This window comes from Filicampus tigris, chromosome 8 (assembly GCF_054856515.1).
Source record: "Filicampus tigris isolate MCC_2025a chromosome 8, RoL_Ftig_1.0, whole genome shotgun sequence".
Classification (NCBI taxonomy): Eukaryota; Metazoa; Chordata; class Actinopteri; order Syngnathiformes; family Syngnathidae; genus Filicampus; species Filicampus tigris.
The window spans coordinates 1,976,711-2,000,644 of NC_141224.1; the positions used below are offsets into that span (position 1 = coordinate 1,976,711).

At 45.3% G+C, this 23,934-nt stretch overlaps 1 protein-coding gene across 3 annotated transcripts in view; it reads left to right on the plus strand.

Moving 5' to 3' along the window:
- Positions 1-23,934, plus strand: part of erfl1 (Ets2 repressor factor like 1) — a 74,685-nt gene that overhangs the window by 17,040 nt on the left and 33,711 nt on the right. The window contains exons 2-3 of one of the 3 annotated variants that reach the window (XM_086038451.1): positions 3,311-3,348; positions 14,127-14,242. The gene's annotated coding sequence lies outside the window, so the exon portion shown is untranslated. Of the gene's footprint in view, positions 1-3,310; positions 3,349-11,369; positions 11,496-14,126; positions 14,243-23,934 lie in introns of those variants that run through there. The other 2 variants (XM_086038453.1, XM_086038452.1) reach the window with 2 other exon arrangements.

Genomic DNA, 23,934 nt, shown 5'->3' on the forward strand with positions numbered 1-23,934 from the left:
ATGCAATGCACTTTTTAGCCGCTTTGTAATCACCGGGAGAACAGGAAAACAAAAACAAGAGCTGTGCTGTCAGCCACAGCTCACAGCAAGTCGCTCACGCGTCGACTCGCGGGTGGCGCGCGGCGCCCAACTGAGCCCCGCCTCTTAAAGGCGCATGCACATACACAGAAACTAGAATAGACATGCTTGCAGTTTGTAAAAAAAAGTTTGAGAAATGACACTCTATAATGTCTTACTTTAAATAACACATATATATATATATATATATATGTATATATAATATATATATCCATTTTTTGTGTTGCTCATTGGAGTGTGCACACCTTGGCCACCTGGGGGGAGCATAAGACAGACACAGATGTACTGTACTGGCGGCTCAGCTCCTCTCTCAGCCACTCCGTACGGCAGTAGTATTTGTGGTTCTTTGCGGAGGATAAAGAATATGTTCCTGTGAGTGTCGTGACGTGCGTTGCTGTACCGTTTGTCTTCCGATGTCCGTCGCTTCGAGGCTAACAGCACCGCCGCGTGGATGCTAATTGTTGGACCGTGTGCTCGTGGAGGATCCCATTGTTTGATTTATTTGGGTATTGTTGTACGGCTGTACAGAAGATGGAATGTCAAGCAGTCATTTGAGACTTTACTTTATGCCACAGCACTTTTTTTTTCATTTTTTATCTGGCACTTAACAAATACTCCATATTAAAAAAACTAATACTAAAACTAATGAAAACTAAAACGAAGCACTTTCTCAAGACTAAAAACTAACAAACCCCCTCTAAATACTAATTAATACTACAAATATGAATAATGAATACAAATTATTACCCTGGCAGGTGCACACAATGAGTTGACAACTCCCCCAAAATAACAATGACATTAGATCATAAACTAGCCAGCTCGATTATCATCACCATTTTGCTGAGGACAAAAAAAAAAAAAAATCTAAACTTGTGGCGGAATAGCAAAGTCGACTAAGTCTTTTCAAGCAGCTTGACACGACAGCTCCAATTGCGCGGCCACTTGTTGCTAGGCAGAGTCTGTCTGGGGTTCAACGCAACTGGCCAATTTAAAAAAAAAAAAAAAAAGTGTACACCAGCTATGGCGAAAAAAATGGCAATCTAAGAAGAATCACAAGTGCTGCTCTGTATGAAATATAAATCCATGTTAGAACGGAGGAGAAACCGTGGCTGAGGCGAGTGTGGAAAAGTGGAGCTGAAGAGGCAGCGGGGGGAGGTGGGGGAGGTGGTGGTGGTGGGGGGGGGGGGTCGCTTGTAATAAATAGAAATTGAAAGGCTTGGAGTTGTGAGGCGGAAAAAGAAAAGGTAAAGAGGCGGGAGAGAGAGAAGCGGCGACGACAATGATTGGAGAAACTTTTGATAGTTGTGCCATTCGTTTGGAAAAGTTGCCACGAGCGCCGCTAAGTCCAACATAAAGCCCCTCCTCTTGGGAGTCTCGTCACGCCGCGCGCAAATCCCGAGCGCACGTCCATCAACAAAAGCCACAGTCCAACTGTTTGCCTTCTTTTCTTTTCTTCTGTGCGTGCGCGCGCGCGCGCGCGTGCGTGCGTGTGTTCTGCTCTCAAGTCCAATTTGGAGTCATCATTCCTCTCAAGGATCGACTTTTGAAAGACATGTCTCATCTTAACATACGAAGCGCCGACAAAAATAAAAGCCGATCCGGCTGCGAAAAACAACATCGGCATCAAACGGCTCCAACGCGACACGATTAAAATGGCGGCAAACGCACCCGATATTTGAGTCAAAGTACCGATACATGTGCCACTCTGGTAAAAGTCATAATTCAAGTCCGTGGAAAGTGAAAATACATCTCTTGTAAACGTGCGTAAAGACGGCAAGTGTACAAAATGAGGCTTCAAAATTGTGAGAAATTCAAGCCGTTGGCTCCACTCTCAAATGCTGTGGGTGTGTCTGGCCAATGTGCCACAAGCCACGCCTGGTCCAGCAAGTCTTAAAAGTTCATCCGGTCAGGTCGGGAGGAAAAAAAAAAAAGCGCGCCAAACAGTAACCACCTTTGGCACTCCTTTGAGAACCAGAAAAAAAATGATGCTTATAAAGTCCGGTCGACGGTTCGCTATCGTCCTACCATACGGATCGTTATCTCCCTCACTTGACATTGTGACACCACCTCCGAAATCGGAAAAGACCTCTTTTATCATCCAGAAGGGGCTACCGATTCAATCCTTTAATTGGTTTTGATCTTGTCACATTCCCGGTGTGAAGAAGTCCCCTTGCCTGGGGTGTGCAAAAAAAAAAAAAAGCGGGGGGGCCGCTCCCCCCCTCAAAATTGTCTTTTGGAGGTACGCACAGAATCAAGAGAAACGAGGGACGGCAAATGAGAGCGGATTGGCTTGATGGACTTGGATTAGAAGGAAAGGAGGTGTATATGGGGGTGACGGGAAAATAACGGGGGAGAAGGAGGAGATGGGGGTCTGCGGGGGGGGGGGGCGTTGCGCCGGTACTTGGCAGTCTCCGGGTATCTCAGGTTCTCTCCGGCCGAGGGAAAAGCGGTCGATATTTAATTGTTATTGCTAGCGTGGAACGCACGGAAGCGGGGCGCTGTACCAAATTTTCTCATTTATTTGCTATTCTTGTTTCCTCACCCTTTTGCCTCACCCACGCAGCAGAGGGGGGACATTGGTGGGGTTTGCTCATACGGGGGGGGGGGGGAGGAAACGCTTGCGTCCTACTCTTCCAAGTTTCTGTCCTGCAGACAAATCTGATGAACTCTCCCCTCCTGACAACCCCCCCCCCCCCCCCCAACATGTCCAAAATGAAAAATCTGTCACTTTCATCAAACGTCGCTTGGAATATTGTCTACACTCCATTCCCGGGGATCGAATCTTATTTAGGGGAGAGAAGTGGGGGCGTGGGGGGGGGGTAGGTAGTCGCGACGACCAGGACGAGATTTGCCATCTGTTTTCAAATTTCATTCCTCCATGAACTTTATTTTCTCCCCACTTCGGACAAAATTATAACCCCATCGATCCGCCGCGCGCACGAACACACGCACGGTGGCGCCCCCGCCAGCCCCCCGGGCCCCCCGTGCCCCCTCCCTCCCCTGCGCAACCTCTCTCTCACACCACTTGCTTCTTAAAGGCTTTGCTTATGTAATCCAAAGCATTTTGCTCACTCGCGCCGGACTCTCAAGTCAACTTTTTTCCCCTCCCCACGCGCGCACGCATCAACGCGCGCATGCGCAGCAATCGTAAAAAAAAAAAAAAAAAACCCAAACAAACAAAAGCTTCTCATGTCGGATCGTGTTGCCTAAATTGCGCCCTTCACTCCCGCAGGATTCCCGACAACACGGAGGAGGCGGCTGGCGTTGCGGGTAAGTCCTTTCCGCCCGCTACGAGCGATGGACCGATTATCGGCCGGGCCGATTAACGGAGTCGATATTCTGCATTTTTGGTGCTTATCGACAGGCGATCATTGAAAAAAATGGATTATTTTGTTAAGTTCTTTGCTGGCACCTTCACCTGCTCACCTGCTGGCGAGGACGTTGACAATGTACTTTGTACTTGTTTGTTTTTCAACTTCAAATCATGATAATGACGAAAGCGTGAAATGTCAATTGTGTTAGAAAATCGAAAACTTGCATTGAACTTGCCCTGCAAGCTCCCCTGCACTTTTTTCTTTTGATTTTTGAGTCAAGATGTCTATTTCCTAAGAAAAAAATCGTTAGCATGTCTGGAAAGCTAACCATGCCCGTAAAGGAATTTCGATAAAGTGAGGTGTTGCGAGTTCGTAGCTATTACTCCAAATTTTGACCTCGATATTTTTCAATTTTACTGCCAAACAAGTATCGGCTTCAAATATCGGTTATAATAACTAATCGGTATCGGCCCTGAAAAAAATACAACAAAAAATGATATGGATCCATTTAAGACTGAACGATGAATCGCAATTTAATTGTGGCTTCGATTTTGGCTTCTCTCGATCTTCAAAACTTATCGTGAGTATTCTTTCAGCTGTTTAAAGACAGCCCTTTTTGGAGTTTACCATAGAACTCGACACACAACAAAAACGATTACACACATCGTGGAGGTGCTGAGAACGTGACGCGACGCGCACACGATGTCAACATCTCAGCTGACCAGAGCTGCTTTCTTACGCGTTCCTTAAAGTGCGAACATTTGTTGGGTGAGCACGACAAAAGCGTTGTTGCGACTTGGCGGTGGCTCATTGGAAGTGGCTTTGCTGCCGGTGAAAGCTGCTACTGCAACTTTGAAACATCCATTTTCAGCTTCAAGTAGAAGGAAGTCATAACGTCTTGGTAAAAGTAAGGCGTTAAATTTGTGGTTACTGTCAAACGTGCACATTTTTGGAGCCGGAAGTCGGCGAGACAAGCAGTCATGACAATGGCAAGATAGAAATTTGCTTCAGTTTTTTTTTTCGTTCAAAATATGAGTTGACCTTTCTATTTGAACAAATGTGTGTATTTTTATTTAGATTTTCTCTTTTTATTGACTTCTTTATTGATTCTGTTTGATTATAATTTTGTCTAATTTATATTATGGTATTTTTTTTTTTTTTTTTTAGAGATATTTGATTTTATATTTTCTTATTTTTCTTCGCAAGTTTCATTTTGAATGACATTTGAATGACTTTTTTCCTCTATTCTTAATGTGGTATTTTTACTTCATACTGTAATCATACGTAGTTATACATTTGAATAACTTGTACTTTTGATGGAAAAAAAAAAATAAAATAAAGGGAATTGTCGGACAACAGACAATAACGGTGAATCAATGTCAGCGTGCAATCGTTTGGTGCGGTTTAGAATCCGTGCCGTATTTCCTAGCAGAAAAGCAAAAAAACATGCGCGTATGAATGTCGCATCACGTCACAGGCGGGCAAATGCGCAGCAACAAATGTTCACCGAGTAACGACTTTTCAATTGATCCCGTGTTTCCTGTGAGTTTTACTCACTCTAAGGTCTGACAATCAATACGCTTGTCAAAGCTTCCTGGCAGAACTTTTGCCATCGACGTTAATGTTATGTTCATCAATAGACTCTTACCCCCCCCCGCCCCCCTTCTTTTTATAAATGAAGACCCCCCCCACTGCGAGGGGGCGTACCCCCTCATTGATTAGGTATTAGCCGCGACACCTCCGACGCCCGGCCGATTGTCGGCCGCGTCGGGGAAAGCCGCTCAAACGATCGCCGAGTGTGAAGGCCAATATTTATAGAGGCCTTAACAAGTCCATTATAGCCATTTGGAAGAGGGGGCGGGCATTCCATGGGGGGGGGGGGGATGAACGGTACCTTCCGGGACCGACTCGGTACAGTCGATAGCCGCGATCATTCCTCATGCGCTTTACGGCCGCGTTGACTTTTACGGCCGGCGCGGGCTCGGCGCGGGAAGCGTTTAGCGGCTAACGGCGCTTTAATCCAAGGTCACGTCTTCACGCCCTAATCCGCTCGGGGCAGTCGGCGACAACTTGAGGATTTGGGATAGCCCCGGCATGGCGACGGCGGCTCAGAACATTCGGCGGTCCGTTGCAAATGAGGTGCCTGGAAAGTCAAAATAAATTCTTCTTCTTTTGGATTTCTGAATGATTGTGGAGTGGAGGCGTTAGCCACCGGCTAGCTCGAGAGCTAACGGGCTTCCGGGGCTTTTCTCAGCTGACGCGCGAGGGCCGTCACCTCCTTGCTTGGGCGTTAAAAGAACAAAAGTTGTTGTGTAAATTGTGCCATCCAGGAAAAATGCAGACTTGGTGTTTAGGCATAGCTTAGCATGCTATAATAGTAAAAAAATTATATATAGCGGAGGAGAAGGGGGGAGGGGGGGGGGGGGATTCATCCCTGATTTGTTCGGAACGTTTGTCGTTCCATTGAATCACCTCACTTGACTTGATTCCAACCCTCAGCAAACGGTTAAGCGATGAAAAAAAGTTGCTTAATAGTCGGGCAAACGTTTCAATTTGTGCGACGCGCCAGCGCTTTGGCTTTCGCCGACGTTGCCCCTTGTTTTGGAGTCACTGACCCCCCTCCTGCTCCCTCTTTTCCCCTCCCCGCTCGCCCACTTAACCTCATATTTCACAGCTGAACTGCAGCTAATTCCGAAGACCCCCCACCCCTAACCGCCCCCCCCCCCCCCGACCAGCTATACTGCCGGAGCACGCTTAATTACCCACAATTAAAGGCAAGCGCTAACGAGAAAATTGCTCCGTTATGAAACGACTTCAAAAGGAGGAAGGAGAATGGATCGGAAGGGGGGGAAAAAAGTTGGGCGGTATGGCCGCGGGTGGTGGGGAAGAAATCCCCCCACCCCTCCACCCTCCCTCTGAGTGGTCTCAATGGGAGGCGGTAAGCAAACAGTCTACTGGCAACACCTCAAGCTGTGGACCATAAAATGATATTATCATATTCAACAACTTGAATGCACATAAGAGTGGATCGGTATTCCGGGCTCAACTTTTTTTTCCTCCGTCAAAATCGGAATACGGCTTTGAAGGGCATCTTTGCCAGCATCGCAATATTCAAATCTTGTCTACGGTGATTGTCTTGAGATGCAAGTTGAATTCAGTCCGGGGGGGGGGCACATTCCGCCTCACCTTGCACGCTTTTGCTGTCCGATGGTTTCCGATCGCCAAGCCCGCTCCCATGTCACCCGGCAATTAGACTCAGCCGTCCGAGCGCCCCGGCCCGAACCGGCTCGCGGCGAACGAAGCAAATAAACTCTCATTTGGATTACGTACGTCCAGTTGACGCGAGAGCGTTTGCGCGGCGCATCGCCGGCGGATAATCGTAACAGTAATAAGTGCGGCGGCTACAGTGATAACAATTAGATTTGATTTCATTTGAGAATGCCTCCGCAGCTGCTCCCCACTGCCCCCCCCACCGACCCCGCCTCCCCTCGTTGCTCTCCCCCCAGATTAAAGTGGGTGTGTTAATTCGGCGGTGTAGCGATCGAAGGGCTCTGGCAACAATGGGAAATGGGCTATTGATCAGAACAGCTCAGATTAAGACTAGGCACTGGAGCTCTTTCTTGCTTTCTTTCCCTTGCCCTTTCTCTCCATTTCCCACCTTCTTCCTCCTGTCTGTCCTGCTTGTGTCACCACCCCCCACCACCCCCACCTGGCCCCCAACCCACCATCAACCCTTTCCTCCCTCTCCCACAAAGAAGAAAGCCAGGGTTTGCATGCACTCGAGGAGTCTATGAAGATTTCCTTGTCCGCGGTGGACAACAAAGTCCGACAGCGGTTTTCCATGAAACGCTTTGAAAGTTACTGGCCTCAATCCACCAGAGGGCGCCAATCTGAATCGAAAGACCCTTAACTCATTCACTGCCAGACATTTTCAGACCTTTTTTTTACCTTCATGTTTGCAAAAAAAAAAAAAAAAAAAAAAAGAATGGCTGGACTGCGAAAAGACAAATAAATACGTCAATGGCAGTGAATGAGTTAAACGGCAAATCTGGGATGTGATCGGGGCTGTTTTGGTGTTGCTTATATTCTCCTTGGCAGGCAGGACTTTTTGCGTTAGCCTTAGTTGCCATGAGTCCCGCTCTGCCGCATGGTGTTCCACAGGGTTCAATTTTGGGGGCCCTGCTGTTTTTATTGTCACTCCTGCCGTTGAGTTGTATAAAAGTACAGCACTTTGTATGCAGACATGCTTGTTTTTAAAGTGACGAAAGCGTCGTCTTGACATAAACTTGAGTTTTGAGTGCTTTTCTTTTTGCTTTTTTTGCTGCGATTCTGTCGCGCACCACAAGCGGACGCTCACGTACCCTACTTCGCCGCGCTGAACACAACGTACAGTAAACACAAATAAATAAATACAAATAAATGTGTAAACATGTTGCTAACCATCTCCCCAATGAGGACCCGTGCTCAAACCAGCAACACGCAGCGCCCCCCCCCCCGTCTTTTAGCACCTCTCCGCGCCTGGAGTGGACACGCATTCAGGTGAGATCTCCAAAAGCAATCCGTCACGGGGGAGCCTCCCGTGGCACCCCAATAAAAAAGCGCGGCCGTCAAAAGCGCGGCAAAATTAGCTGTCAGGATCAGGCCCCGGGACACACCACATTGGATTTGCATCGAATGGACATAAAAAGCCGGCAAATGTGAGCAGACAGCAAATCCATACGCTGAAAAGTGAGCTCGGGATCCTCGCCTCTACTTATATTAATTAACTCAGTCAATGGGGATGCCATAGGTCAGTTATTCATCGTCTTGCCGAGCGTCGCCGCTCTGTCAGACGCTCCGGCACCGGCTGCCGCGCGCCCTCTTCCAGCTCACCGCCGTGCCGGCCGCACCGCCGTTTGACCTTCGCCGATGACGCGCGCGCGAGATGGTCACGTCAAATATCATATGTGGAGAGAACAGGGAATATTTTGTCCGAACTTTGTTTTTTTACGATGTCCCATTAATGCCTTTCAAAACATTCTTTTGTCACTCGCTGGCGACAGGAAATGACATCACGCGTGTGCCGGGCAGGGCTCGGGCGACAACCGATCACGGCTCAGCCCGCGAACGTCACGTGACTAAAACCCCGGCTGCGTGTGCGAACCGATTAATACCAAAAAAAAAAATAAAAAATTCTTTCTGAATTTCTTTTGCCCCAAAACGTGAGCGAGTGGGGGGGGGGGGGGTCGGGGTCCGAAAGCAGCAAATAAGCGGAAAAAATATCGCGACTCAGCGGGGGCTCGTACGCACAACAAAAACAATCAAATAAAAACGGTGAATTCCAAAATTCTTAAAGCGCAAATATGCGCGGGTGTTGACAAGTTTTGTGTTTGTCTTTTAGCAAGTCCTCCGACATACGCACCCGAAAACTCAAATTTGTCACAGGTTAGCACGGCCCGCCCGTCTATTATTTTCCGTGGCTCCAATTTGCAAGTTGGCAGGACAGCAAGACGTTGCGCTCCAATTGCTGCTCCAGCCCAAAATTTCAATCAAGTTCAGCTGCATTTGTAAAATCCATTTTTCCCCCAAATGCTGTTCTTGTACATTCGTTTTGCTCGTTTTTTTTTCCCCAAGCTACTTTTTGATTTCTGGACTTTGCTTGTGAATGTCTTCAATTCTTTTGTTTGTAAATGTTGTACTTTTTTACTTGTGTGAAGCACATTGAGATATCTTGCATATGATTGGTCTAGATAAAAGCTGCCTTGCCTAACAGCTGACAAAACCTATCAATTGAAAAAAAGAAAGCAATTTCTTCCAATTGTGCCTTGTTGTTCATTATAACCTGGTTGTTTGTTTTAGTATGAGGACAGTCGAGTGGAACTTTTTAAAAACTAATGTTAAAAAACGGGCCAACACGTTTTAGAGGCATCAGGTGGAGTGTGAATGTTTGCCTTGTTCGTACGTTTTTATTCAATTGACGCACGCCAATGACTTTTTTTTTTTTTTTTTTTTCCCCCAAGAACTTGAGTCCACCTCTGGCCACTTTTTTTTTTTTTTTTCCAAGAACTTGAGTCCACCTCCGGCCACTTTTCTGTCCCCCCTGATCCGCTTGTCATAGCGACTCCGACTCTGCACTTAAATGACTTTGCCGGGTTTACGCAATTGATTATGAAGCAGCCGATTGGCGATCAATGAAACAATTAAAGTGCGTTAAGGGCAAAGTCGATGACGTCGCTTCTCCTCGTTGGCGCGAGCCCATCGGATGGCTCGGAACTGAGTTTTGTGTGAAAGCCCGCAGCCGCTACGGGGCTCGACCTCTCGTTAGCCACGTTTAAGGATTTCTCACGGGCGCGCGCGCACGTCCACTCGTGCTTGTTTGACGTTGAGAAAGCCAACTGGCAACTCTCCAACAAGCAGTCCCACACTCCCCATCCTTTTTTTTTTTGTTTGTTTCCTTGTCAGAAATCCTCCCCCCAATAACGTAAAAAGTCATTTCAATGTCAGCTGATATGTTTTATTAACCAAAGTTTGCCGTTGAAGTTGAGTTTTGCACTTATATCATTATAAAAACTGTGCCGCCGTTTCCCAACCTTGATTGAGCGAAAGCACTGAACAAAAAAGCTCACAAAAAGTATTTAGAGCGGGTACAAAAAGTCTACACACCCCAGTTCAAAAGCCAGGATTAAGGGAAAAACAAAAAAAGGAGACCAAGACGGATCCCCAAACTTTTGGAGTACTTCTGTGTAAAATATTTTTGCACCGAAGCCAGCCCAGACAGGAGCTTGCGGAGTTGTCTGCGCTTTCACACAGAGATACAGCATGCCGCCATCCCATCACTCGATCGGTGTGAGATAAATGTGTGAATGCTGCTTTTAACACATCCAATTTGGAGAAAGTGAGTGTTTGTCTCTTCATTTTTACTTCCATGCGTATGATGTTTGTGTTGCATCATGTGGAACCTTCGTTGACTCTTTTCTTGGGGAAGAATATCGGGTCTTGGATGTTTTGAGCCTTTGTTTGCGACACGGCTGTTTTTGGTTGAGTAGCGTGTCGGCGCTGTTGGGCTGTCACAGCTAACAAGCCGCTTTGCGCCGTAACGGGCGGCGTTTTTGCAACGGCCCCGTTTTTGTGCAGCAGAAAATGTTGCCGCTGCAAACACAATACAAAGTCTGTCAAGAGAAAAGGCAGACAAAATATCATTTTCTCTTTTTTATCAACACGCGGTGGCAAAAGGAAAAAAAAAAAAAAAACATCAGTTCCTTTTAAATGGCCTGGAAAAAGTTAAAACCCAGACCTAAACCCAATTGAAAATCTATAAGGACACATGGAGGAAAGGTAGAAAAATATCATTTTCTCTTTTTTTTTTCTACAGGCGGTGTGAAAAAAAAAAACAATCAGCCAACAATTCCTTTAAAATGGCCTCTAAGTAGCAAAAACCCAGACCTAAACCCAATTAAAAAAAAAATCAATGTGGGTGCCTTACAGGGAGAGAGCCCCCCCCTCTGAACAAGCTGCTTATTTGGGGGGGGCCTTGAACGTACAACTTTAACATCCCCGAGGGGCATTTTAGAGGGGCAGGCTGGCACCAAACGCACACACGCACGCTCACGCACACACGCTCGCTCGCTCGCTCGCCGGCCTCATATATGAGACGGGAGCGGAAACGGGTCGAATCCTACTTCAAATTCTCCTTCCTCTCGGCTTGTCGACCGGGGAAAACAAACCGACCCGAGGCACTGCGGATGGGGATTTACTAATTAACTACTTACACACACGCGCGCACACACACGTACACACACTCCCCCACACACACACACACACGCGCGTGCAGAGAAAGAGAGGGAGAGGTGTATCCTCCCTCCCTCCCTCCCTCCCTCCCTCCCTCCTCCTCCTCGCATCCATCCATCCACTCCCCCTCCTCCCCCCTCCTCCCCCCTCCTCCTTGGCTCCATCTCCTCGGCGGGTTCAGGTTGCTAGTCGAGTGTTACCTCTCGGCGCGCGCGTTTGGATGGACTGACAGCTTTGCTTACTTTGCCTCCAAAAGAAAAAATCAAGACAGAAAGAAACCAGAAAAAAAAAACAGAAAAAAAAAAAACCAAGAAGTGCAGCAGGCCAAAGCTGCAGGTGAGTTTGAACTGTTTGTTTGTCCTGCTCCCGCGCCGAACCTCGTTCGCTTCATCGTCATTTTCCGCCTCGCTTCCGTGTTGTGCGCTTGAGGGAAAACTTGGCAGTGACTCCAAGTGGAGTGTCACGCGTGTTTTGGGTATGCGGCGTCATCGGCGTGGACTGCGTGTTTTATTTCGAGTGTTTTAGGTTTGTGTGTGTGTGTGTGTGTTTTTTTTTAGGATGGCAGAAAAGTTGGCTCGTGCGCACTTTACGCGCGATTTCTTTTCGCGCGATTTCTTTTCGCTTTCATTTGGGTCTCAGCCGATGCGTTTTCATGGGCTAAATTCCACTTTTTCTCTCGAGACACACACACAAACATGAAGTGGGCGATGTGTGGTGAAATGTGCGCGTGGTCGTGGGCTCCATTTGGGCACGTGGCGGGTTAGGGTGCGTTGGTTTCGCCGTCCGCCTTTGCCCGAATTAGCCTCTTCAAGTGTGTCCATTTGTCGGAGCCTTCACCTCCACAGCCTCGCATCCATCAGTCAATTAAACGCGCGCGCGCGCGCACGCACGCACAAGCACGCGCGCGCACACCAGAGCGTGCAAAACAAACATTTAGTGTCTTTCTCGCTGTTGTTTTTACGCGTACGGGTTTCGTTGCTTGCGTTTTTGTGGCTGCACAACTTTTTTTTTTTTTTTTTTTTTTCCTTTCACAACTCATCTTCTTTTCCAAGTTCCCCACTCCGCGTGGTTATTGACCTCGTGGGACTGAAAAAGTAATATTTGTATTTTTGCAGTGTTTAGTTTTTCAGACATCCACGCGGCTTTTGATCCATATGCATGAAGCGTGTGTGTGTGTGTGTGTGTGTGTGTGTGTGTGTGCAGGCGCGCCGTGGGTGCGTGCGATCCCGTCAACGATTTGTGGCGGCATACGTGTTTGCCGATCGATCCACGCATGTAACTATTGCAGATGAAGAGGCCAATCAATGGATACACTCAATCCACAGCCCGTCTTCGCTGCTTCTTCTTCTTGATGTTTTTCTCTCTCACACACACACGCGCGCGCGCGCAGTCAATCTGCAACTTTGCATCAGCCCGCTTTAGTTTGGCCAGAATTTGATTTTTTTTTTAAATAATAAAAATAATGTAAGGTGACTATCGTGTGGATTGTCAGCAAATGGCGAATTAACGCGCTGCAAAATCAGTCATTATTATAATTGCATAACAACAACGTGTTGTTATTATTATTATTATTATTATTATTATTATTATTATTATTATTATTATTCTCATTCTTGTTATCGTTTGTTTTTATAAATGCACTTTTCGTTCCAAAATGTATTTTTTAAGGCAGGCAACTCGAATGCAAATTGCGACATTGTCTCCACAATGTTTACTTGACGAATTTGCGAATGAAATGGAAAACCAACTTGAATGAGCGACTTTTGTTTTGGTGTGACTGTTCTTGACATGCGGCCTTCAAAGCCTCGCAATATGTGCTGATTATTGTTTAGGAATTATTGTAGTGCCTTTTAGATATTTTAATTTCATGGGTGAATTTGGGGGTTTTGTGAAAAAGGAGCAGAAAAAACACATTTTCGCTAAAAATAAATTCCTTTTGATCTGAATTCAATTGCCACATTCATTTGAGTATAAGGACATTTTTCAAAGTTTAATTGCCATTTATTTGAGCGAATTACAAACCGAGTGTTAAAGTTATTCCCTTTGGGTCACTCTTTTTTTTCCCGCTAAAGGCCTTCTTTTGCTGCTTCTTCTGCTGCTGCGCCTTCACAAAGAATTATTTGAATTCATGCCATCATCATCATCTTCTTCTTCTTCCTCTTCCTCCCTTCCGTCCTTTTGAAGGTGTCGCGGTGTGCCGGCTCGGTGTCACGTGATGAAAGCGCGCCTAGTTAGCGCTTGCTCGAGTTTGTTGCAGGCCGAGCGCGTCCACAACAAGACAGTCGCAAAGGCCTGCAAATCATAACACACTTTTTCATTTTCCTTAAAAAAAAAAAAAAAAAGAAGAAGAAGAAAAAAAACATCCGCAAAATAAACAATCCGAAATGAAATGGTTTTTTTTTTTATCTTGGCCAGGGAAATCATTATGATAATTGACGAAATAGATTTCAGACTGAGTTTGTTAGTAATAACTGACTACTTGGATTTTTTTTTTTCCATTAAAAAACAATTGAAGGACGTTTAGAACGAAAAAGCAAAGAAAAAATAATGTTTGATTTAACATCATGTCTATTGAATCGATCAAACACAAAGCGGTCAGCTGTGAGAGTTTTGGAACTAATAAATCGATTAAGGCAGGTTCATTCGTGGCTGTATTTTAATAGATATATGTTGTTTATATTTGATGCACCAATTTTCATGCGCGCGTGTATGATTTTTGTGCATGACATTTATTTTTTAAAATACGATCTCATGAGTATTAAAGCAAAGTTACAATTATTTTTTAGATGAATGTTTTCTGCTGATGTGTCCCAAAAAAATAACAGTTAATCATAAATAAGTCATCCGCTGGCAATTTATTAACAGCGTAAAAAAAAAAGTCCAATTTTTTATTTTGTCTCGGACAACTAAAGGTTTGGCAGTCATAACAGTTGGACATGTGTTTTTTTTTGTTGTTGTTGTTTTTAGAGAGGCGACGCCGAAGTTTTGCGAGCCTGATCGGGAGCGAGCCGACAGACGGCGGTCGGGCTTCGGCCTCAGGTGAATCGCTGAGGCTGGGCGAGGGCCACGCGGAGCTCCGGCAGGTAGGAACAACTTTCCACACCTCACCTCACCTCACATCACCTCACTTGCATGCACGCACGATTTTGTCTTAGCAGTCAGCAAGGCAAAAAAAAAAAAAAGACAGGAAGTGGAAATTATAATAATTAATTATTTATCATTAATTATAGTAAAAAAATATATAATAAAAAAGCAATTTTAAAAATGTGTTTTGAAATCCCCAAAACATGGTCATAATGTATCATAAACATGTGGCAAATGAAATTTCCCATACTTTTAGTATAGCCTTAAAAGACAACTGTAAAATGACATTCCGATTTCAAGAACCAAAACAAACAAACAACCAAACATATTCATGTAACCTTTCCGTATACATATACAGTACATAGTCAAATAAAACAATTAGACATGAAATTATTATTTTTGCATCAAACATGTTTATTATCAAAACATGCGCTTGGCTTCCTGAACTTTGTCAGTTTTCAAGTCCAAACCTGCCTCCACCTCGAAAACAGAAAAAAAAAGAAGCCCATAATGCTTGCCAAATTCTTTTTCTCGAGTATATAGCTCCGACATACTTTCATTTGACCTCACCCCCAAAAGAAAAAAAAAGTCTTGTCGCGAGGTCCTCTCTAAAATGATCCGCGAAGGTTATCACAAAAGAAAATATTTATATCAAGAAATAAAAAGGGGAAGTAGTCAAATGGTTCTTCTCCGTGCAGTTGCGTCTGCTTTTTTGTGTGGCGGTTGTTGTAAGATGCAAAAAATGGATTGGGGTAAAATTAGAAGGACTGACTCAACTGCTCTCCTTAACTAAAAGTAAAAAAAAAAAGAAGGTACAGTCCCCTAAAAGGCACTTCAGTACAAAAGTAAAACTACATTTTTAGTCTAACATCCATTTTGCTCCGCCCCCTCCATTCAGTTGTATTGAACTTTTTTTGGGTTGAAAGGCGCTTCCCCCCCATCCCTTTTTTAAAAATGTTTATTTAGGTAAATGTTTGAATGTACCTGTAATACATTTGAATCAGGCCATCAAGTTGTTTTAAGCACATTGCTAATGTTCAAACGGATGTCACAACGTCTCACAACATGACATTGCAGTCAAATCTTTTTAACGAATAAATAGAATGTAAAATAATGAACAAATAATGAATAGTTTTTCAGAGTTCCACAACCACTTTGAGAATACACGCCAATGAGTATTGTTGTATTGCTTGTCTACATGAGTCGCTGCACCCATTGTGTTCAAATATTTCTTACTTCACACCTCCGCATAGATGCTATTTTGCGTTGTTTGTTAACTTTGACCTAAGCGGACTTTTTCTTTAGCAAAGTTGGTCGCTTTGTGTCGTTGTCGCACACGCACACGCGCACGCGCATCCTCCCCTCCCTGCGCCATATGAGCCCCTCGGCTGGTCTCACGATTCATTATTCAGCGCTCGTTACTTGCTGTGTTCGAGTGGGAGGGGCTGCTTTCTTCTTCACTACCTGTTACACGTGGAGAAGATTGCTGGGGGGGGGGGGACTGCAACCCCCCTCCCCTTACTTGTTGTCTGCACATAAGTACAAAGTTGTACACACTGATAAGAGTGGCATCTTTCCATCCATCTCTGCCACGGGCGCCGCGGGCGCTTGGCGAAGTGGCTGCGAGGCGTGAAAGGTCACGTAATCAATGGCGCGCAATTTGACAAATCCCCGCCGCCGCTCTTATCGCCCTCGTAGGCATTTTGAAGCGGCGGCAGGAGCTGATAAACGCCTTAATCCTGGAGGCCAAGCTGCTGAAGTTGACCGTCAAGCTCAACATCAAACTAAGAGGATGACGCCTCGTCTATGCCAAACAAAAAACATGCAGCTTTGCTTTTTAGTCCACTAGCTTAAGTCCATGAATTACAGCCGGAGCGTGCCGGACATTTTGGAGCATTTTGACTCATTTTTCAAGACCCTTTGATCGTTTTTTTTTTGTTTTTTTTTTACATGGAATCGACCAAATACAAGAATAGACTCTGCTTTCAGCAGAAAAAAAAAAGTTTGATTCTACCATAGTAGTCAGCAGGGAAAATGGGTTTGCTTCAAAAAAGTCCGCTGTTGTGCCCACAATCCAGAGAAAATGTGCTTTTTGTGTCAACAAACATATCGAGAAAAACAGTGGCTTGGATTTGAATATTTTTGCTTTGCTGACATTTGTCATATCGGAACAGTTGGTTTCATCATTTACAAACGTCTCTGATTGCACCATAACGAGCGCCGTGAATGACGTCAACTCACCGGAATGGCACGTCAGCCGTTATTGGCTGTTCTCGGGACCGCCCGGTCATATTACCAAGATGGTTGTTGGACACACACATACTTCTGCTCGCCGAACACATACTCTGCGATATGCACACAGAAATATTTTGGAACGTATGCCTCATATTTGTCCGATTAAAAGTCTGTTGACTTTGCTGCGGCGCCATGACAATGACTGAAGCCCCCCCCGCCCCTCAACCACTGTCAACAGTTGGCAAACAGAGTTGATTCTCAATTTAAAACGGAGCAGCGCTCCCCTCTGCTGGCGGTTTGTCTCATTACCACTCGGCGGAGCGTGAATGAAAAAAAGAAATCTGTCATATATTCTTTATCCTCTGTGAGGAACTGAGTATATTGTACTTTGCAGACGTCCATTTATTATACTGTCAAAAAAATAAAATAATAATAGGCATCTTTCTAAGTTTCCACCAAACAGCTGCTTCAACCCAAAATGGCCGACTTGCATTTCAATCTGGAGCACGCCTCCTTGAGACTTTTGCGTGCATCCTGTCATGATGGACAAGTCCACCGAATTTCATGCTGATGGGTGAAACTGGTGTCGGGGGGCTGATTTTCTTTTAAAAAATGTCCCCAAGTTTCCGGGGGCGCTATTGCTACCACAGCCGACAGCACGTAGCTAGATGCAAACAAAAGCTGTGAGAGCTTTAGAGGTGTCGTGTGGCGCGTTTAGGCAGCCTGCAGCTGAGTGCAACCAACAGGAAAATGAGATTTTTTTTTTTTTTTTTTTGTGAGTCCCCTCTCTTTTTGCCCAACAGAATGGCCCCCTTCTTTTTGTTTTGGGGCAGACATTTCCTCGTAACTGGCCACAATTGCGTGTTTGTGGTCACAGGCGTTTGATTTTCGCAAAACTGCGCAAGCCGTCTTCACACTTGGTGAAGCAGCATGCGGCTCATGAGGCGATGTGACTTTGAACGACCTGTTCCAAAAGATTGTTCACAATTGTATGTTTGTGATCACACGGCGGCTCAGTGCTTGCTCAGTGTAACTGTAACAGCAGTCTTTAGACACGGTGAAGCAGCATGTGGTTTGCTCTAAACAGCTTTGTGATTACGAGACGGCTCAGTGCTTGGTATACTGTGAGTGTGACAGCATGTTTTTGCACTTGGTGAAGCAGCATGTGGCTCTTTATCCATGGTCATATTGAGAGGTTTGGTCCAAGTAACTGCACACACTCTTAAAACTACTGGGTCTAAAAAAAAAGAAAAAAAGAAAGTCAAAAAGGGCCCATTGACTCAAGTAGCTGGTATCAAACAATTTTTGACCCAAATTAGATTTTTTTTTTTTTTTTTGGAGCCAGCAGTTTCAAAAGTACACAATTTGTTTGTGATCACGAGGTGGCTCAGTGTTTACTATATCTGTGCAACAACTGCCTTTATGCTTGGCGAAGCAGCATGTGGCTCATTAGCCAATGCCGCTCTTTCATTGCGTCGTTTTTTTGGAGAGGTTTTTAATCAAGGCACAATTTCCCCAACTGCTCTTTGTTTTGGATCTCACGAGATTGTGTCGGTGTATGTAATTGGACAAACGTCAACAGGTCGGAGAAGTTTTGGAACAATTCATTTGAAAAATGGAAATGAAATGAGGAAACGGTGCAAAGACAGCAGTTGAAGGGTGGCCAGGAGGGATTTTATAAAAGCGAGGAGCGGAGCGAGGGAGGGCTTTACCAGAAGAGAGATGAAGTCAACTTGTCCCCGCTCTGTCATTAATCCGATTTAAGAGCAATTAAGGTGAGACTGATTCCTTCCTCAGCGCTGAAAGGAAAAGAATGATGAGGGCGGGAACGGAGAAAGGAGGAGGGCAAACGCAAACGACTTCAGCTTTGAGGTCAGAACCGCCCTGCAAACACTTCAGTCTTGTTAGCGTCTCAATTGTGGACCAATAATCAACCATCAATACGGTGTACATGCGTGTGCCTTTAAGAGGCGGGGCTTGGTAGGGCGGTGCGTGAGTCTCTGGGCGTGAGCAGTGGCCAAGAGCAGCTTAGGCGTGAGTGTGGTTGTGTGCATTGCCCTCCCAGCATTGGGCAACTGTGACTCGCTTTGGGACACATTACACTAAGTATGCAGTAAAATACTCTATTAAAAATTAAAAGACTCTTTAGGTGTTTATACAGCATTTATGGAACTTGATTTTTTTTTTTTTTAAAGGTCTTCAAACATACTTTTAAGTCATATAAACACATTTAAAAAGAGCATAGCTAACACCCAAAATATTGTTCCAACATCGCAGCCATCCCTCAATGTGAAGAAAATCCTTTTTTTTTTTTTTTTTCAAATGAACAAACTTATCCGACAGTATACATCAAAAATCCTGCCCAAAGATGCACATTTTTGTAGGTGTAAAAAGCAGGATTGAAGAGGATTTGGCATTCTATTGCAGTGGTCCTCGAAGGGCCCCTACCCAGCATGTTTTAGATGTTTACCTCCTCCGACACATGCACCTGATTCAAAGAAAGCTCTGCGGAAGCCTCGTAACCGTCCTCATCATTTCAATCGGGCGTGATGGAAGAGGGAAACATCTAAATCATGTAAGATAGGGCCACTCGAGGACCAGAGTTGGTGACCCCTCTTCTATAATCTTCGGCAAAAACTAGGCCGGGCTGAAATACTTGCTGGTTTCTTTCTTTCTCCTTTCAAACGAAACGAGTGCGCTGCCGTCTAGCGGCCGACAGTGGAATTACACTCCACGTAAATGAGCATTAGACCAAAACCATTTTTAAATGTGATTTAAAAAAAAAAAAAAAAAAATGGCGTGGCCGGCAACCTGCATTGGTAGAAAAAGAGGACGTTGTAGTGGGAGAACGGCGCACTTGTATGCCGCTTAGCCACGTTCATAACGTGTGCAAGAAAGGAAACGGGCGAAGGACAAAGTGGTGTTTGGAAGGACAAGAGTCCCGCGGCCGCAATCCGCGCTCCCGTGTTCCTGATGTGTATCGCCCACGCCGTGGACGCGGGGGTCCCTCGGCCGCCGCAGCGCCGCCGCAACTATTGCGAGATGCTGCGCGGCGATAGCCGGACACGACGCCACATAAATCAAAGGCGCACGTCGGCGCGCCGACCCGCGTTTATCTGGCGCCCGCGATAGCGGCCCGCTCTGCATAGACTCGCCGAGGTGTCGCCAAGCCATGTTAAAGGCGAGACTAATGTTGCCTCTTCACCATTGTTAAGGCCCCGCTTTGTTTAGAGGCACTCCATTGTGATTGTGCCGCACCAAAAGTGTGTCAATAATGACGCAAACTAAAACGCAGAGCCAGATCACATCGCGGGTTCTGACTTCATGCTTTTGCTATTTCACACTTTTGCTATTTTGTTCATTAACTCCATTTTTTTTTCTGCCTCCTGTTTATTTTGGGTGTGATTCCACTGTTGACCATTAGGTGGTGGCGCAAGAAGTATTTCGGCTCAGCCCAATTTTTACTGCAGATTATTTCATGTCAAATCCTCTTTCATCCTGCTTTTTATGCCTACCGAAAGCAACTACTGTAAGGTTATTTGATCATGTACATCTGTGGGCATGATTTTTCATGTGGATTGTGAATGACCACTCAAGGACGTGACAAAAGCGACATTAAGTGCAAGGACTCATTTTGTGCATTTTTCTGCTCGCAAAAATCAACTCGCTTGTGTGTTTATCCTGCATTACATTTCAACTTATTTTGGTACGGTGCAACCATGCATGTCATGTACGTTATCTTATTTGAAAGGCTGACCTGACAAGAATTTTGCAGGATTGGCTAAGATGCCAACAGAATGCACTCACTACTTTTTTTCTAAATGAAGCTCCTCAATACACTTCGACGCAGTTGCTTGGAACCAAGATGCCACAAGATGGCGCCAAATGTAATACAGTGGTGCCGTGAGATACAAGTCGAATTCATTTCTTGGACCATGCTCGTAACTCAAGGCACTTGTATCTCAAATCATCTTTCACAATGAAATGACAAGATAACGTTTTTTTTTATTGGAGAAAAAGTGCACACGATATTATTAACCTTTATGAAAAACATACAATAATGACAATCGTATTAAAACAAATGAAACCATTGAATGACCGTTGTGGTGCTGCCCGGCTTGGCCACCAGGAGGCAACATAAGATGTGTAAATCTCAGCTCCGCTCAGAAGATAAAGAATATATGAACAAATATTGTTGAATGTCAAAATGTGGCGCTGTACTGTTTGTTTTCAGGTGCTGCAAATGTTAAATATGCGCTTGCCGTTATATTTTAGCATTAGCATTAAGCTAGCAGACTAAAGACTAGGCGTATTTGCGTGTGTATTCGCACGTGTGAGTCGGCGGGCGTCTTCTCACGAATGTACGGATCGTCGCTGCAGATCAGATCATGGCTACCTTTACACTGAATGGCCAAGTAAATTGCAATTTTCTTTTTCTCCCGTGGCACAACTGCGATATGCGTCACGGCAGCGTTGAGAGAACAGAACCACTTTGCCTTCAGCGGCAAATGTCGCTAATCGGCACAAAGTTTTGAGCAGCGCTCAGCATCTCATCCGTCCGTCGAGACCGGCTTGATTTTCCCGTCCGGTCGAGTGGTCGCGGTGTCCGCTTGAGAGGCCATTTAGCCGCTGTTGACAGGAGGCGGCGGCGGCGGCGGCGCCGGCTATCGACGGAGCCCCGCCGCGTTTGGCTGCCGACCGGTCTCGGGGCCCCCGCGTCCAAAGCGTTTGTGGCGTTTAATACACTGCCGCGCCGGCCCCTCGCCCCGCATGCGACTGCCACGGGGATCAATATGCACTGGGTTAGTGAGAAATGGACCATCTGATGCACACTCGGAGGAGGTGGAGCTGGGGGGAGGAGAGGGGGGGGGGTGATGAGAGAGTGACAGAAAGAGTGGGGAGGGATGGGCAAAGATTTCAAGAGAAGAAGAAAAGAGAGGTGGATGAGACGAAGAGCGTGATTAAAAGATGGCGTGGTGGAGAAAGACATTCAGCGGAAGAGGAGGAAGCAAAAAGAGGTGGACGGAGGAAAGAGAGGAAGGGGGGGAATCTGGGGGGGGGGGTCACACAGAGATGAGGAGGAACAGAGGGGAGGGAGGTAAAATTTCCATCAGGTTTTCAATTGGGGCCGATCAATAGTGTATTAGAGCTCACCTTGACCCCGTCTCTCTCTCTCTCTCTCTGTGCACCCCCCTGCCCCCCCCCCCCCACCCCCCTCCCCGGCCCAGGCTAGTCTGCCTCGCAGCAGGGGGGTGAGGCGGGAGGGGGGTGGACTGCAATACGGACTCTCTTTCAAAGTGGCAGAAAATGGCATAATGGGAGCAAGCAAGAAAGAGAAGTCGCTCGCAAAACACGTCGGCGCGTTTGAACTACTTTGCCACGAGACTTTGGGAATTTTCACGTCATTTTTTCGGGAGTATTTCAGTTTGACTTTTTGTTGGTTTTCAGAGTTTCCATTAGTTTCATTATTTGATTTTGTTGTTGTTGTTTTTTAGAAAACTTATTTTATTAGTTTTAGTATGAGTTGTTTTTTTGTTTTTTTTTCGCCTGCAAGATTAAAAAAAAACAAAAAAAAAAACATTACAATAAGTATTGTGTGGCAAAAATATTATTTCAAAAAAACAAAAAAAAACATCCACAAATAAAATGCGGGCGCAACCCACTTGCGATGAAGTTTGATGAGCATTCAAGCTGCAGTGAATAAAGCTCACTAGTCTTTGGACATTTGCATTCATCAGCACCAGGCCCAGACCAAACAATCGGACAATAGCACCTTTTTTATTTGCAACATAAGACCAACAGTCTAATCTTCTTCCTGAAATTCATTTCTGTACGCTTGTAAGCATTTAGGGACCAATACAGAAGTTATTTCATTTCATTTATTGTTCTTTTTAAAGAACCTGAATTATTTTTCTGACAATTATCAGAATGGGCCTGAAAGAAATTCATGAAAAAAACAACTTTTTTAGTTGAAAATAACTTACTTTAACGTCCGGGATGCCACGCCGCAACCTGGCCAACGGCAGAACAAAGGAGGTCTGTTTTTAAATCCCTCTACGTTGCTACTAGCCTAATCGTAGCTAGTGTTAAGCGAGTTGATTTCTCAGGTCCGGTGTCCAAGTTTGAAAGCTGCCTTTTGCTAGTTGTTAGCATGGCGTTAGCCATTCGACAGCGAGGCGTTAGCCGTAGCGGGCCAACAGCAAGGCGCTACATCCAAACATTCCTCTCTGTCAACAATATGCCGTGACCCCTCCTGACTCGAAACGGGAAATTCCGATCCGGCGTATACTTTCAAACTCCGATTTGCGACTCGATTTGAGTCACCACAAATTTGTGCGCAGCTTGCGACCAAGCACAAAAAAAAAACATGCAAATTGTCGGTTGAGGAGCTGCTTTTACCGCCAAACTTGACATGCGGGGCCGTAAAAAGGAAGCAGATTGTCGTTTGCGGTTTGACTCGAATGATACGGTCGGATAAAAACGTCTCCGTCCGGCTATTCAATAACGTCGTCCTGCACTCCCAAACAAACAAATGGTTGCATTTTTTGTGAGCAATTTGACCTTGGCATTCTAGTTATGACATTTTTTTTTTTTTAGTTTGTCCTGGGATTGACTTATGCCTCTTACTTGCGTTTTATTTGATTCCCAACTTTTGCTGTGGTGGTCTTTATAGGGCCTTCGCAGCTGCGTTTTGTGGCTTCCATTTTTACAAGCCACGCTGCTGTTTCCCTCCAAGACCGTTGCATCCATTTTCTGTTGCGCTTGTCCCCATTCGACTCACACGTTAATCGGAGCGTTAATCGGAACCGGTCGCCAGCCAGTCGCGGTACACGTACGGACAAACGACCAATGAAACGGCTTGAAATATTTTTCTGTCTTTGCTGAGCAGTTTTGCAAATCAGTGACTTCATTTGAGGAGCAACCTTCACATTTTGGGGGGCATTTTTTTCAGGTTGATCCAATTGACCCGAAGCAGCGGTTTTATTAAACAATACAACTATGACAAAATGAACAATTGGTTGTATAGTTCATGGAATCGACAGGTTTTATTTCTTAAATTCACATTGCGTAAAGCGGCAAACGATTTTCTTGTCAAAGCTGAACTGAATTAAAAAAAAAATCTACTGCAATGTCAATTTGTTGTGCAGACCTCAAAAGTCTCAAGACTCCATTGTGAAAATAAAAAACAACATTACTGATAAAAAATATTTGATACTATGTTAATATACTTTTCATCTTGTGGGCCACGCCTGCTGGCTGACATCCGGCGTCCGCTTCCGGTTCTGTTTAGCCTATTTTTAGTCTATTTTCACTTTTATTTTCTCAAAAGAGTCCAGAGACGTTCATACGTGTCTCCATCTGCCTTCCATTTTGCTGCTCAAAGTTCGATGTTGTCCACTTTAACGCGGTTCCAGTCGAACGTCCGTGAAAAGCGCGCTCCATCGCCCGAGCACTT